The following is a 16,230-nucleotide window of genomic DNA, read 5'->3' as shown; positions in this document are numbered from 1 at the left end:
TTCCTGGCGGACACCCAGACTAACCACTCCTCAAATTCAATGATGTTTCAATGTGTGTAGCTCAGGGGTTCTGGTCTTAATTTTCCCATTGCTCATGCACCATTGTTTATCACACAATACGGAGCCTGATGCAGGTATTTGCATTAATACTGTTGACTGAGTTTTAGCATCCTGGCATACACTTCCAATTCTAATTTAGCAAAATAATGCACTAGGGAGGCTGATAAACACATCTGGCCATCGGGAGAAGGGGGTTTGCTGTGACTCTTAGTTACCATGCTTATAACACCAGACCATAGTTTCAGGTGTCTAGTGCTGTCACGACACAGACAAAAAATAGAGAGAATTCAATATTGCCACCAATATTCAATTTTCACCCACGTTGCTGCAGTAGCATCCCTAAGTGCTTAAGACAAAGTGTTCTGAGCCCCTGGGGGGAAAAAACCTGCCAGGCAAAATACAATTAGCCAACTTCCAAAGGGGTTCTGACTTACAAAAAGACAAGAATTCAGCAAACCCAAACAAGTCTTAAGTATAGATATAAAACTGAGCTAACGGTAGATATATAACATATGGCATATGTTATAAAATCCTCCATACAGAAACGTCAAACACCAGTCACATAAAGATCATCTTTATATAAGAAAAATATAACTGATCGTTAAAAAGAACAGCTGACAGATGGAGGCTTTCCATCAGTAGGGGTGAAGCAGCTATAAGGGTCTGGGAAGCTGTCCCAGCCTTGCTGTGTTGGTCTCATGGAGTACGCACAGAGGCATTTCCTCAGCGAAGGGTGTCTGTCCTCACTTGGTCATGAACTTTAACATGGTCGTGTTCCTAAGAGAAATGTAAATTCATTTCAAACTTACATGGGTTGCCTAGCAAACCACATTTTCTCCAGGGAATACTAAAGGGTTTCTCACCTTGACAACTTTAAATTATCTAGAGTTTTAATTTCATTTCTCTATGGAAGAAAAAACGCTAAATTTATGGGGGCGTGTTTTGATCACAACTATTCACTGATGAACAAATACTGATTAAGCATCTGTAAGGTGTGACTGCACACACCTAATACTCATCGGAAGCTCTAAAGCCTTATGAAATATTTAAAAACTGAAATCCTCAAGGCAAAAGCAGATTGAAGAAAACAGACTGCCAAACAATGTCACCTAAGCTAGTATGTGTTAAAAGGAAACATTGCTCTATAATCCCAAGGAACTGGGAAATGTGGAGTTACACACAGTGAAACAAGGTTTCTTGTTGTTGTTATTATTGTTGTTGTTTTTATTGTTGTTGTTGTTGCAAGATTTCCAGAGCCTCTATGTGAATCTAATCTGGAAGGGTTAATTTATGTCCAAGTATCTCCCCAAATTCTTTAACCAAAGAGCTCTTATTCCCGACTATCTCAGGATTAGACCAACTGTGAAAGATGGTCACCTGGAGCATGTTTTCTCCCTCTCTTTGCCATTTCCCTAAATTAAATATATCAGAGAAAGGCACTGCCATCTATCTCTCTGGGGGGAGGACAGAGAAAGAGTGCAAAGAAAATGGTGCTGCTATTATTGAAGTAAGACTCCATAGGGCTGGGTTGTCCAACACAGCAGCCACTAGTCCTGCAGAGCTATTGATTGCCCACAATGTGGGGAGTCCGAATTCAGATGTGTTGTTAAGTAGAAAATACACAACAGGTTTTGAAGTCTTAGTGAAAAAATGTAAAACCCATTATTAAAAAATTTTTACATTGCACATGTTGAAACTGATATACTGGATTAAAGAAAATATATTATTAAAATTAATTTTTGGTGGCTGGGTGCCTCAGTCAGTTAAGCACCTGCCTTAGGCTCAGGTCATGATCCCTGGGTCCTAGGATAGAGCCCCACAGCGGGCTTCCTGCTTAGCAAGGAGCCTGCTTCTGCCTTTCCTGCTCCCCCTGCTTGTGCTCTATGTCAAATAAATAAACAAACAAGCAAATAAATAAATAAACATTTAACTTTACCTATTAAAAAAAATTAAGAATATAGCCACTAGAAAATTTAAAATGATATAGGTGGTTCACATTATATTTCTTTTATTAAAGATTTTATTTATTTATTTGAGATAGAGAGAAAGCATGAGCAGGGGAAAAAGGCAGAGGGAGAGGGAGAAGCAGACTCCTCACTGAGGAAGGAGCCTGAATCAGGGCTCGATCCCAGGACTCCAAGATCACAACCTGAGCTGAAGGTGGGTGCTTAACCAACTGAGCCACACAGGTGCCCCATCACATTGTATTTCTATTGGACAGCATTTCCTTATAGAACAGCCCTCAAAGCCTTACTGGTCACTAATACCATATGGCTATCCCCTATCCCTTGTCTGGTGAGCTACACACACACACACACACACACACACACACACACACACCACACACACACACACACACACACACACACACACACACGGTGGCTGCTCAGCCTAAAACACCTTACCGTCTACTGCTATCTCTTGCTACAATCCTGCCCATCCTTTAAGCGCCATCTCAAACTCTAGCAGACAACTGCTACCATTTATTAAGAATTGATTACAGCCAAGGCACTGTGTTAAGTACCTTTCATGTGACTCTCTTAAGCCATCAGAGCAGCTTTGTGAAGAGGACAGCATTCAATTCTCATTTTATAGCTGCAAGAGGTGTTCATGGGCAGCACCAGCAGCTGGTCAGTGGCAAAGCCCAGAGTCGTCTTTGCTTCATCGATCACCACTGCCCCCTCTGCTGGTCCTTGCCATCACACCCCAAGGCTGCTCTGAGTTTCTGAACACATGTATCCCTCACTGCCAGGAACCCTCCCTGCACTTAGTTAATGGGTCTTAATTTGTATACCTTTTTCACTGCATGGATTACTGCACTGTATCATCACTACTATGAATCTGTGCAATCCACAGGACTCTCTCTGAAGACCAAGATGAATTCTACTATTTAAATCTTCATGGAAAGTAATACTTTGAGACTTCAGTCAATATTTAATTAATGTATGGCATATTATATATTTAAACATATTATACACTCCTCTCATGCCTTTTACAAATGTAAATCTTGTTGTTGAAATAAGAATTGGGTAAATGATGCGGATGGTCCTTACTGACAGGTAGACTCTTAAAGCAAAGGGAAAGAGAGCACCTGGAAGTCCAGTTCCCCTCTGGTGGAGGAAACCTCTGGAGACCTTCCCATTGCCATTCCTCTACCAACAAAAAGTAGTTTCTCTCTCTTTTTCAGCTCTTACAGTCAAGCTGACCCTATCCTCTGCTCTGACCTTGTCCCTAAAGGGGATCCTGCCCCCGACCTACCTCAACCATAGTGACAGGGGAGGGAGGGAAGGAATTAAGATAGTAATCATGGGTAATTCCAAAACGTCACATTTCCGGTAAGCTTAGAAGACTTCTTCCCTTACACATTTGTTGTCTGAAAAGGGCACAATAAAAGCAGACTAAAGATCCCTAACTGTACTGATCAGTCATTCCAAATGCTGATGTTTGCATGAGAATAGTAACATTTTCCAATAAAACACCTCCTGCTGACAGTTCTAGGAATATCAACATTTGGAAAAATATTTTTTGGTAATAGAAATTACAATACCTATGAAAAACCAGGATTCAATTTGTTATATTTTTATGCCCTTCCCAAAGGCTTTTGTGTAATGGAGAAAATTTAGATTACTTCAGATCACTTTAAAATGGATGTCCCAGCTAATTTTCCTTAACCAATGATCTCAAATCTTTTTCCCAGAAGCCAGGTTGCCATGACTATATGAAGTTTTCCTCACTTACATGTACTAATGTGAATCCAAGTGCAAGGCCTACCTCCTTTCTAGGTCAATCATTTTTCTTCTCTGGTATGACTTCTTTCAAAGGACAAGCTATGAATTTTCTTGACCTTCAACAAACTAAACCTTAGCACTGGACCTCCAAATTAGATTCTTTGACTTTTATTTAAATATATTTGATTACATTAAGTAAGATCCACAAGATTACTTTGAATAATATTCTCACAAATATGTTCACTGTTTTGGAAAACTCTTCGCTTCAGAAATGATGAGTATTTCTAGGAACGCCTATATATCCATGGTAATTTTCAACTACTTCTATCTCCATTCTGCCTATTAACGAAAGGGGCAAGTAATTCACATATTTATCCAATTTAACACACATTTGATGGATTTTGTTCTAGGTCTAAGAGGGACACTACAGGGGCACAAACAGGTTCCTGTTTTTGGATGTAGGCATCCGAAGAGGAGGTGAAGATGGGTGTAGGTTCAACTAGGGGAGCATGAGGAAAAACATTTAGACAGAACCACCTGGCTAATAGCAGATGTGTCAAGGCAAAGGCATGAGAATCTGGGCTGACTCTGGGGGCATTGAGCGTTTGGGAGGAAACAGTGGTCAGGGAAAGGCCTGGACTCAGGGGAGGGCTTCTGTTGTTGCATAAGGTAAACCTACAGAAGCCCATGAAATCTCTGTCTGGGGTGGATGCTGGAGGTGGAAGGACAACTTAGGGCAGATAATGAAGAGCTGAGCTAGGGAACTATAAACTTGAACTTGGAAAGAAAGTGCCAGACACAAGAGCTCTTATGCCAGATGCAAGGAGGAATCATCCATTACAGATACCCAGAGGATAAGGAAGTCAGAAGGGGCAGTGTGGGCAGGTGGATGATGATTATATATTTAGATAAGGCAAGTCTGAGTGGAGAAGTCCAATATGAGTTGAAAAATGAATAGGAATAAATGCATAATCTGCATCAGGATAAATGGTCCCCTCCCCCAACCCACATATGCAAACAGAAAATGTCAGGAAGTTGTATAACAGGTGCCCTATATTAGTAGCGCTAAGGGTCATACTGCCTGTGTGGGAAGCAAGGAACCTAATCTGCAGGTCTTAGTAAGATACAGGAATCACTGCTGTGAGTAGGTGTACTATTGTTTCATTTTTGGATTAGGTGAATCGGAGGTCCTGAGGGAGATCTAGATTGAGAAATCCAATAGGCAGTTGGACCACTAACACGATCAAATGGTTAACTATATATCCAGAAAAGAGCATCCACAATGAAGGGGATGATGGTCTACAGAAGTTAGATCACCCTAATTCTGGGTGCCACACTTTGATGATAAAATTGGGGTCAGAAGGGGAGAGAAATGAAATGACCATGACGGTGTGTGGGGAAAAAGCTTGATGGAGCTTTGAATGCTTGACCTGATGAAAAGGAAAAGCAGGAAAGCCTCCTTCCATCTTGGCAAAGAGGATTCAGACTTGACCACTAATAGGTAAGAGGTAGACCTAGGAACCAAAGGACAGATTTTTGGGGAAGGCACATTCCAGGTCAAGGTAAGGACTTCCTGTACATCATAAGGGGGATTGCCTCATCATCAAGAAACTGAAGCATAGGGGTGCCTGGGTGGCTCAGTGAGGTAAGCCTCTGCCTTCAGCTCAGGTCATGATCTCAGGGTCCTGGGATCAAGCCCCGCATCGGGCTCTCTGCTCAGTGGGGAGCCTGCTTCCCTCCTCTCTCTCTGCCTGCCTCTCTGCCTACTTGTGATCTCTCTCTCTCTGTCAAATAAAATTAAAAAAAAAAAAAAGAAAGAAAGAAACTTAAGCATAGACTGGACAATCACCCCAGGGGATGCCACTGAGGGGACTGAAGCATATGATGGTGAGCTAGATAACAGTTATATGTTCCTGTCAGTTCTATTGTTGGGTCCCCCAATAATGGGTCCGTGATTAATGGAGCGAGACTGATACAAAGCGAAGGTCAAGCAAAGTTTTATTTCGCGCCAAGCGTCGAGAATCAAACCGACTGTCAAACGGACCGGTCGGGGCCACCTCTTATAGAGAGGGCGACCCCTCTCAGCCTCACAGACTAACTTTTATAGAGGAAAGACCATGTGGTTGGGCCTGACCACACACGGGTGGCCAATGAGATTGTAACACACAGAGAAAGCTCCACAGTCATGCTAGGTTCCACACAGGTGGCCAATTGAATTACAATTCACCCCATAGTAGCTACTTGAACTAGCCTATCATCTTGGTCAGAATTGGCACCCAAAAGGGGGGGCCCACACTCCTTGGTAGCTAGGGAGACAGTATGCATGCCCCCCTGATTGGATGTCTCCACCTGACCCGACTTATCCCTGCAACCGGGCTCTGTTATCTCTACCTGATCTGACCCACCCTTGTATTTGGGCTTTGTTACCTGGGACTGGTTTCCCGGACTTGCTTTTAAGTAAGTTCCCCCGGGGAGGAGGGGCAGGGTCAGTTTAAGTTTTACTGCATGAACAACAAAATGGCTGTTCAACCAAGGTGGGGCCGCTCTGGCTAAATAGACCCTTACACTGTGATGCCATGGGAGGAGGCAGATTGGAGCAAAATACATATGGGGTAAGGGTCCCCTACAGAAAGCAGACAGGTGAGGTCACAGGTAAAATCCCAAGACAGATTATAGCAAAAGAAAATAATAGAACTGTGGAAAGAGTTTTGTATAAAATGAGAGAAAAGAAGCTACTGGAGACAGGAATGTCATAAAAGAATAGGAAGAAAATTCAAAGACAGTCACACAACAAAAGATAAGGAAGAGGAAATATATTATTGAAGTACATACAGCTCTCATATGTGAAGGGTACAATTGTTAAGGATACAACTTGATGATTTTTCACACCGTTCCAGAAGGTTCTCTCAAGCCTTCCATATTCTGTAGCCCCCAAACTCTGACTTGTGGCATAGAGTAGATTAGCCTGTTTTTTTAACTTCATATAAATGAAACCATACAATATGTACTCTTATGATTTCTTGAAGTCAATGTTATGTCTGGGAGGTTCATCCATGTTGTTATGTATCAGTAGTTCATTCCTTCCCATCATTATGTAGGTAATGGAAGTTTCCAGGCTTTGGCTATCATAAATAAATACATGTGGACACAAGCACGCATTTCTGTTGGTCACCTTCACAGTATACTCTCTCTGCCATACGGCCGATATATAGTCAGCTTTAGTCACTACAGCCAAATGCTCTTTCAGAAATCTTGTACCAACCTATATTCTCTCCTGCAACGTAAGACAGTTAAAATTCTCTACATTGTCATTAACACTTGGTATGTTGTCAGTCATTTTAATTTCAGCCATCTTGGTGGGTGTGTCATGATCTACTATTGTGCTATTTTGATTTCTCTGGTGAGAACAGCATTTGGTTGAGATGAGACCCTCTCTGGCTGAACATTATTTTTTCATGTGTTTAGTAGACATTCTGATATCCTCCTTTAGAAAGTGTCTGCTCAAGTCTCTTGTCTATTTTTTTTTAAGGTTTTATTTATTTGACAGAGACTGAGAGAGAGAGAGAGAGCGCACGCACAAGCAAGGGGAATAGCAGACAGAACGAGAGGGAGAAGCAGACTCCCTGCTGAGCAGGTAGCCCAATGTAGAGCCCTGTCCCAGGACCCTGGGATCATGCTCTGAGCCTAAAGCAGCAGCTTAACCAACTGAGCCACCCAGGCACACTTCTTGTCCATTCTTAAAGTGAGTTGTCTAATACATATACACATACTTCTGGACTGGAGTCCTTGATTGGATGCACGTATTGCAAATATCTCCCCTCCGCCCCGCGCCAAAAAAGTACCTTTTCAAAGTTTGTGGCTTGCATTTTTTACTCTTTTAAGGGCATTTTGAATGAACAAAAGTAATTTTAATGAAGTCAAATTTATCCATCTTTTTCTTTTATTATCAGTTCTGTTTTTAAAAAGTTTTGCCTTCTCAAAGGTCACCAAGATATTCTCTTATGTTTTCTTCTAGGATGTTGATAGTTTTAAGTTTATAATCCATCCTGAAATAATTTTTGTGTATGGCATGGAGATCAAGCTTAATTTTTTTCCTTACAAGCCTACAAGTGACCTCACATCAACTATGGAAAAGACTCTCCTCTCCCTCACTTAATTGTAGGATAAACTTTCTTGTAAGTCAAGTGACTACATATCTGTAGGTTTGTCTCTGGACTCTCATTTCTGTTCCATTGATTTATCTATCCCTGTTTCAATGCTACAATTTCAATTACCTAGGCTTAGAGCAAGTCTTAAAACTGGTAATATGAAACCTCCAGATTTGTTGTTATTCTTAAATATTTCCTTGTGTATTATAATTACTTTTCATTTCCATTTAAATTTTGTAATCAACTTTTCAACTTTTATAGGAAAAACCCCTACTGGAACACTAATTAAAATTTCAAAGAATCTATATGTCATTTAAGGGAGAATTGACATCTTTAAAATATTGACTATTCCAAATTCATGAACATGGTATATGCTTTTATTTTTTTAAGATCTTAATTTTAATTTTTCCCAATGTTTTGTACTTTTTGGTGCAGCATTCATGCACACCTGCTGTTAAATTTTTTTCCTAGATATTTTTCATGGTACTTTTTACGCAGCAAACCATATGCTTTGTTAACTTTTCTAACTGTTGCTAGTATATTAATCTCTGAATGACACTTCTAATTATTCTTTTCTAATTTTAATAACTTTCATTTCTTCTTTCCTGTCTTAGTGCTCGTATAAAATGGATGGTTAAGGTGATTGACTTTCTTTTTTTAATGATTTATTTATTTATTTGAGAGAGAGAGCAAGAGAGAGTGTGGGCGAAAGGGCAGAGGGAGAAGGAGAGAGAAACCTTAGCAGGTTCAGTGCTGAGCATGGAGCCCCACACAGGACTCAAACCCATGATCCCAAGATCACCACCTGAGTTGAAACCAAGAGTCAGACGCTCAACTGACTGTGCCACCCAGGCCCTCCAAGGTGGTTGCCTTTTAATCCTAGTCTACCACACGGGCAGTACTGTGGCTGCCACTAAACACACATTTGAGTCAAACATTAATCTCTGGATGGTTCTTAGTTCCCATGTTTTATTCTCCCCTTCACTAGATCTAGGTCTGTGGATCTGAAGTTAAAATCCTGAGAGCACTGAATACTAACTATATGCCTGACATTGTATTAGCCATTCCCAGGTACTACTTCACTCGATTCTTGTGACAACCTTTGTAGGATGAGGTAACAGGGACACAGCAAAATGGGCTATTTACCCAATGGCCACACCACCATTATGCAAGGGAGCCAGCATCCAAACCAGACTGTCTGACTCCGTAACACAGCCACTGTATCATTAGGAATCAAATCTTCCTTCCCCAGCCCTCTGTTTGAGGTCACTTCTCTTTACTATTGCCTAAGCCACTGGACAGGTATGCTCACCATGCGGCCAACAGGAAAGCTACTGAACTTGGGCCTCATCAGAAAACCTTGAAAATGGCCGCCATGTTCTTAATTCCTGCATTCTTAAGGTTTTATCCCCTTCCAGAACAAAGTAAACAGTTCTCACCAGCATTCTGTCCTATCACTTACTTCTACCAAAAGCAACAGGGAAAGCTCTGCAACTACAAAAGATAATTACCTGAAAAAAGAGCTTGATTGTTTCTCAATGGATAGGTTAGTTTATATGCAAAATCTAAAGAGGTGTTCTAGTCTATGTTCTAGTCTATCAACTGTCTCTAAAAATTATCCAAAACAAAGCCACTGCAAAGAGTATTAGGCATAGAAAGAGTTCTTGTTCCTTGAGGCTTCGTTCATAATCATTAGCTCTTACAACATAATAAATCACCACAAGACTTACTGACTTAAAACACAACATTTTATTACCTTTATGGTTTCTGAGCATCTGGAAATCAGGCAGGTTTTGGCTGGGCAGTTCTGGCCCAAAGTTCTGAATGTGGTTGCAGCCAGATGTTAGTTGGAACTAGAACAAAGGGCGGTGGGGTGGGGGGTGGGGGGTGTGAGGCACAGCTGGCACAGCCTGAGACTGGCCTAGAGTCAACTAACTTCCTAAAGTTTCAGACCATGTGGTCTCTTCCCAGGGGCTAGTTTGGGCTTCCTCACAGCATGGTGGCTTTGGACAGGTATAACTACTTAAATGGCAGCTCAGGGCTCCAGCAAGCATGTTCCAGAAAGCAAAGTGGAACCTGCTTTATCTCTTCCAAACTATCCTCAGAAGTAATGCAGTATTATTCGTGCCACATCCTACTGTTACAAGGGAGACACAAATGTATCCAGATACACAGGAAAGGGATCAGATTTCCCTCTTGATGGAGAGCTGGCTAAGAGAACACATGGGTTGGGCAATGATGTAGCCATCTCTGGAAAAATACAATGTGTCCCACAGTCTTAAATTAGCCATGTACTGCAAATGTCACGTATGACGGAACCCATGCCACTCTCATTTTTCAGATATGTAAACCAAGAGAAAGCATTTCTAATCTGGTTCTGGTTACAAAGAGGAGGGGAAGAAACCATCACCATCTGTTTAAACATGCAACTTTAAAGATAAACATAGTATACAGAAATCACTTTGTGAACTGTAAAATATGGCATATTTATTGTGATCATTCATTGCAATTTAGAAACATCTCTGAAAAGTCTGTTATCTCTGAAAATCTGACATTTTATCAAGACAGATGATGCTGTCCTTCAAAGGTTTCATCTATTTAATAAATACCACTTAAATCCAATCACCCTTGGAAAATATTTGGGTATTTCCTAGAGTGGCATTTAATGGAGAACTTGGAAAGTTAAAACTATCAACAAGATTGGCCTGACAAAATGTTTCCCATTGGAAGAGAGTAGTTATGGGCAAGGGATACTTGCTTTGTCCTGGAGCTCAGGAAAGAAAGAACCATGGATGATGGACAGGGGTAACTCACAAAGGTCAGTCTGCTGTCCAGTTAGTATCTGCAAACCGAAATTCATCTCCTCTATCAAGTTCAGCCAACTCTCATTTCACATCTTCCAAGGTTTTGTCCATTTTAGTTCTGATTTTTCAAATTTTTGATTTGGAATATATATACATTCACACACACACAAAATATATATATACATATAATATGTATGTATACACACACACACACATATATGGATATATATGTGGAAAAATACATATGAATATATATGTGAAATGTGAAAATTCTTGTCTCAGGATAATTAATGCTAAACACTGTTCCGTTTTCTTCTACTTTGGGGTGTGTGTGTGTGTGTGTGTGTATGATTGCGTGCTTTTAGACAGAGTGATAATTCATCCTCTGAAATATTTTGATTCTCAAACTATTTTCGTCTGACTGCAGCTTTGCTTGCATGTTGTCTTCTGTCTTCTCCTCCTCTGACAATACTTCCTTTCTGGACCGGCAATGAGTTCATGGAGACAGAAACAGGGCTTTGGGTGGTTACCTAAGTTTGTTGGTTCAAACCCGCCCTCTGCTGTTGACGTGGTAAAGTGCAGTTTCCTTAGGAAACAGCACGGTTTTTGGGGGGAGGGTCTCTTCTGATTTTGATTCCTTTTTATCTCTGGGGGGCTCTTAATTTTATCCCTGTCACTCTCTCTCCACATCGTCCAGTCTCCAAGCAGTAAGTGCCCTTCCAAGTTTCCCGCTTCTGTCTTGAAGCCTCATCATTCCCAGGACTACCCCTATGGGTCCCACCAGCATTTAAGTATTTACACTCGGCATGGGACTTGACTTTCTAGAGGTGATGTTGGATGGGCTGCATCACCCCAGGCTCCTCAGTTCCTGTCCTCTTCTTTACTTGTTCTTCACTGTCTATCCAGTGCTCCTGACGGGTGGGCGCCAGAGGTGTCGGGCTGGACTTGGGTGTTTTTCTCCCTCTGTAACACGTAACTTGAAGTTTGTAAAATGATGCCTCCTAGTAATACTAGAGGCATGTGTAAAAGATGCTTTTATTTGCTCTGTTTGTTGATTTTGAGGGATTTGGGGGAAAAGGTATACAAAAATTTGGATTTAGGCAATCACTATTATGCTACTACAACTTAGAATTCTATATGTTTAAATAATAATGTCATTCACTGCATTAAATATACACCCATTTAAAAAATATATATATACACACCCATTTTACCCGGACCTATGTACTCTCCACAATGCAGGAATGTCTCAGCATAGCTGTACATTTTTTAAACAAGGAACTCTGTAATAACTAACAAGCACACACAAGAAACCAATTGCTTAAAATACTTTCTGATGCCCTAACGTACACCAAAGCTAACTCTTACTCTTACATATCAACATCCATCACCAAAACTGACAAACTGTCTCCAACTCTATTAGCAAAGGGTTGCGCCCTTGACAGCATCTGCCACCAAGAATGAAATTGTAGGTAGAAGTCACTGGAGAAGCTGAACTTGTGCTTCAGGTTGCCCTGAGATTTTCAAGTTTGAAACGGAGGTAATTCTCTGGGCTCTAGCAAAGCCTTCCTGGTTCCAGGTGCCAGCTTTACTCAGATATGTATGGCTTTTCACTCCAGGTCCCCATGGTAGAGGGTAGACGCTGCCTGAGCTAGGAGCACAGCAAGTCTCAAGAGCTGGGCATTATTCCCTCCACACCCCAACAGCCCTCATCCATGACTTCTGAGAGATAGAAAAACCCAGCCCCCTTGCCCCCCACCTAATGGGCAGGATAACTGAGTCAGAGTTCATGCTCTGACAATGGTAAACTCTTATCCACAGGGCTGATTTGATTGATAATATACCGTGGACTGGCTGCCTCCCCAACAATGCACCTCCTACTCCCCTACCAGTGTTTCCCAGGGCCATCCCCCAAATGAAGTACTTACATTCAAATCGTTGCTCAAGGCCTGCTTCAAGGGGAAGCCAGACTGAGAGGGCCTCTTAGCTTGGCTCCTCCTCTCCAGCCTCTCAGAGCCTCCACATAGACAGTTCAGAGCCAGGAAGACAGCCCCAAACCGGGTCACTGATGCAAACAGGGTGAAAAGGAGAGGAGACTTGGAAGTAAGGGTCCAGAGATGCACAGAAGGAGGTCCTAATGGGAGTGTGCAGGGCACAGCCTGGAATACTCTCTGTCCCCAGGGCCACCGCTGCGGCCATGGGCTGATTTAAAGGGACAGTGGTCAGACAGCCCCTCTACATTCCACAGCCAAGGCCTGTGTACATAGTAGCTTTTCTGTAAATACTTGTGGAAAGAATGAACGAGGAGGAATTCGGGTTAAGAAAACCACATTAATGTAAACCTTGTGAAACATGGAAGGTTTAAGTTATTGTTTTATGATGGGATGGAGAAGTAAGGCAGGGTGACCTGAATTCTACAGAATTCCCCTCCACTGCCACCATGGGGGTTCTAGAAAACCGAACACAGACCACCAGTAGCCTCTTTGCTGTGAGCTCTTGGTGAGGTCACATACTGAAGAAGTAGTCATATGTGGAGAAGTGGAAATGACCAAAGGCTATCTAATCATTCCCTCATGCAGTCATAAAGCTAGCCGGCACTCAGGTTCCCCTCCTGTTACAGCCGGGAGCTGCCACCCCAGCTTACGAAATACTTGAGAGTGACCACGAAATAAATACACCCATGTGCTAGCCGGGGCCCCTCTTCATGATTAAGCAAGGACAGCCAACCGGGGTCATGTTTTAGAAGAAGCCATGCAAAGTGCATGCCTAATGGAAACCAGTGAAGCATTTAGAATGCAGGAGAAAAAGATGAATATTTATAAGAAGGATCACTGCTTTTTTGAATTCTTGGAGACAGCCGGGAATCAAATCAACCACTATATTTAAACTTCGTTATTTTACAATAATCACCATTCTAAAATATACACTTCGTGCCTAACATTGGATTAGGTAGCTGGGCCCATGGCGAGGGACAGGCAAGTGCCATCTGGACCCTTCCCTCAAGATGTTTAGTGGGAAAGATAAGCCAGTCTAGTGTGATCAATCTATAGGATATTTTATGAATAATTCTTTTTTTAAAGATTTATTTACTTATTTATTTGACAGAGAGACACAGTGAGAGAGGGAACACAATCAGGGGGAGTGGGTGAGGGAGAAGCAGGCTCCCTGCCATGTGGGGAGCCTGATACAGGGCTCAATCCCAGGACCCTGGGATCATGACCTGAGCCAAACGCTTAACAACTGGGCCACCCAAGCGCCCCTGAATAATTCTCCTATAAATTTGTATCTACTTTATCTCACGTGGGCCTGCGGGTTCTGGTCACAGGCAGGGCCCAGATAAAGAATGGCTAACCATTTAGGCATTAAAACCTCAAAGAATTAAACAGGTTTTTTCCACAGGGCTTTATTTAAAATGCGTTCTGCCACCCTACCTTAGAAACCAACCTATCAGGAGAAATGGAACCTTTGTTTGACAAGCTGGGTCATCAATAACCTGCATTAGTGTGTTTTAGCTCTAAGTAGCATCGTGACTGCAAGCATAGGGTTAAGGAAGATTGGCTGCAGGTGAGTACCAGGAAATACTTTTCCTGGGGAAAAAGGAAAGCAGCACATCCTCTTCCTCTGTAGTCTCCTGACCCTCCTAAAATCATGGTGAGGGGTATGCGGACGGATGTAAGATGTCCAGAGTGCTACAGGATGGCTGTTCTTTAAACAGATCCCCAAAGTCAGGTCACGTTTTTCCCCAGAAACCAACCTCCAGAAAGTCACCTAATCAAAATCACCATCAGTGTGGTCTCTCTTGGCAATAATACGATGAGCAAGTTCTAAAACAGGGCAGCTCCTGTGGGAGAGGGGCTCCCCCTGTGCCTTTTATTCCTGAGGTTCTTGCATTTGGGGAGAGCCTATGTGGCTGGGTTCTGTCTGGCAAACTATTTAAAATTCATCCCAACCATCTCCAGACCCCTCTCCCCTTTTGCTATAATCCTCGAAACTGTGTCTTCCAGATGACAGTCTACGAGGTGGGAACGGGCTAAAGAAGTGCCACCCCCGCTCCCCACACACACTGGCTAGACATTCACTTTTGAGTTAAGCTCCCGAAAGTGGGAGGTATACTGGCTCGGTCTCTCCTAACCAGTGCAACCACCTGACCAAGAGGCAGGCATCTTCCATCTCCCTAGCAGGAGGAGACCCAAAGTCAACCGAACGAAGGCCCTGCCTCCCCGTTCAGGACCTCTAGTATCACCCTTACAGCACGGGCCGAGCCTGAGAACTTGTCCCTCCAAGTGAGGTCCTACACATGCAGAACTCTTTGGATACTCTCCTTCGTGGCAGGGGCTGTTCTTATCCCCACTCCACCTGGGAAGAGACCGAGGCTCAGAGAGGTTCACTGATTTGCCGAAACAACCAGCACTACTAGTAAGTGGAGACAACCAGCACTAGTAAGTGGAGACAACCAGCACTAGTAAGTGGAGACAACCACCACTAGAACGTAGACTTAAGCTCCCACACCCTACCACCTCTCCCCCCAGCCTTTGGGTTCAGCACCACCTCCTGGAGCGCTGCATGCCTCACCCCCCGTGCACCGATTCATGGTGGCCTCGCGGTGACAGCCCTCACTCACACTGGGTCGTCTGTGCCATAAGAGAGAGTACGTGCAGAGTTCAGAGCAGGAGCAGGAGCAGGGCAGGGCACGTGATGTCCCAGCAGGGATGAAGCACCAGCACCCCCCCGACCAGTGACTCCTCAGGAAGGCACTACTTCTTCAAAACCACAAATGTGTGACCTTGATGTCAAGTGCTCTCAGCCCACAGCCCTAGGCTGTCCTGTGCTAATGCTCTTTTTTTAACAGAATTCTAGGCAAATGCAGCTTTCCAGCCATCCAACATTAGCCTGGTGGGTGACATTTCTCAAGAAAACATCACTCCCATGAACAAGGCATGGTCTCAGTTACATGACCTTTGGGTCCTAGGATTCAACCCGTGAGCTTCAGGGTTTCTTATCTTCTGAGTTGCTCAAATGGTACACGAGTGGGGGTGGCCTTCATAATCAGGAATAAAAGGTATTATCCAGTAATGGTAGTATTACTAGCACAGAAGCCATACACTGCCTCTTGGGACAAACTCTCCGTCTTCTGGAATTGAGCTGGGTTTGCTGTGCTTCCGCACACTTCAGACAGGGGTGTGTTCCTTCCCTAGGGGCGCAAAATATGCTGGTCCCAATAAAAACCCAGATCGGTTGCATTAACTTGAGTTCAGTCAGCGATGGCTGTGGTAGGGGTTTTTTGGGATTTTTTTTTTTTTTAAGATTTATTTATTCATTTGTGGGGAGCCTGGGTGGCTCAGTTCGTTAAGCAACAGTCTTTGGCTCAGGTCATGGGATCAAGCCCAGAATCCGGCTCCCTGCTCCTCGGGAGGGCCTGCTTCTCCCTCTCCCACTTCCCCTGCCTCTATTCCCTCTCTCACTGTCTCTCTCTGTCAAGTAAATAAAATC

At 43.0% G+C, this 16,230-nt stretch overlaps 1 protein-coding gene across 4 annotated transcripts in view; it reads right to left on the bottom strand.

Annotated features, from left to right (window-relative positions):
* Nucleotides 1–16,230, bottom strand: part of RIN2 (Ras and Rab interactor 2) — a 219,050-nt gene that overhangs the window by 182,293 nt on the left and 20,527 nt on the right. The window contains exon 1 of one of the 4 annotated variants that reach the window (XM_032351527.1): nt 12,669–12,906. The exons of the other annotated variants lie outside the window; for them this stretch is intronic. The gene's annotated coding sequence lies outside the window, so the exon portion shown is untranslated. Of the gene's footprint in view, nt 1–12,668; nt 12,907–16,230 lie in introns of those variants that run through there. 4 annotated transcript variants of the gene reach the window in all.

Source organism: Mustela erminea, chromosome 7 (genome assembly GCF_009829155.1).
Source record: "Mustela erminea isolate mMusErm1 chromosome 7, mMusErm1.Pri, whole genome shotgun sequence".
Taxonomy (NCBI): Eukaryota; Metazoa; Chordata; class Mammalia; order Carnivora; family Mustelidae; genus Mustela; species Mustela erminea.
Note: the sequence above shows the minus strand (reverse complement) of the source record. Positions and strands in the feature narration are given on the sequence as shown.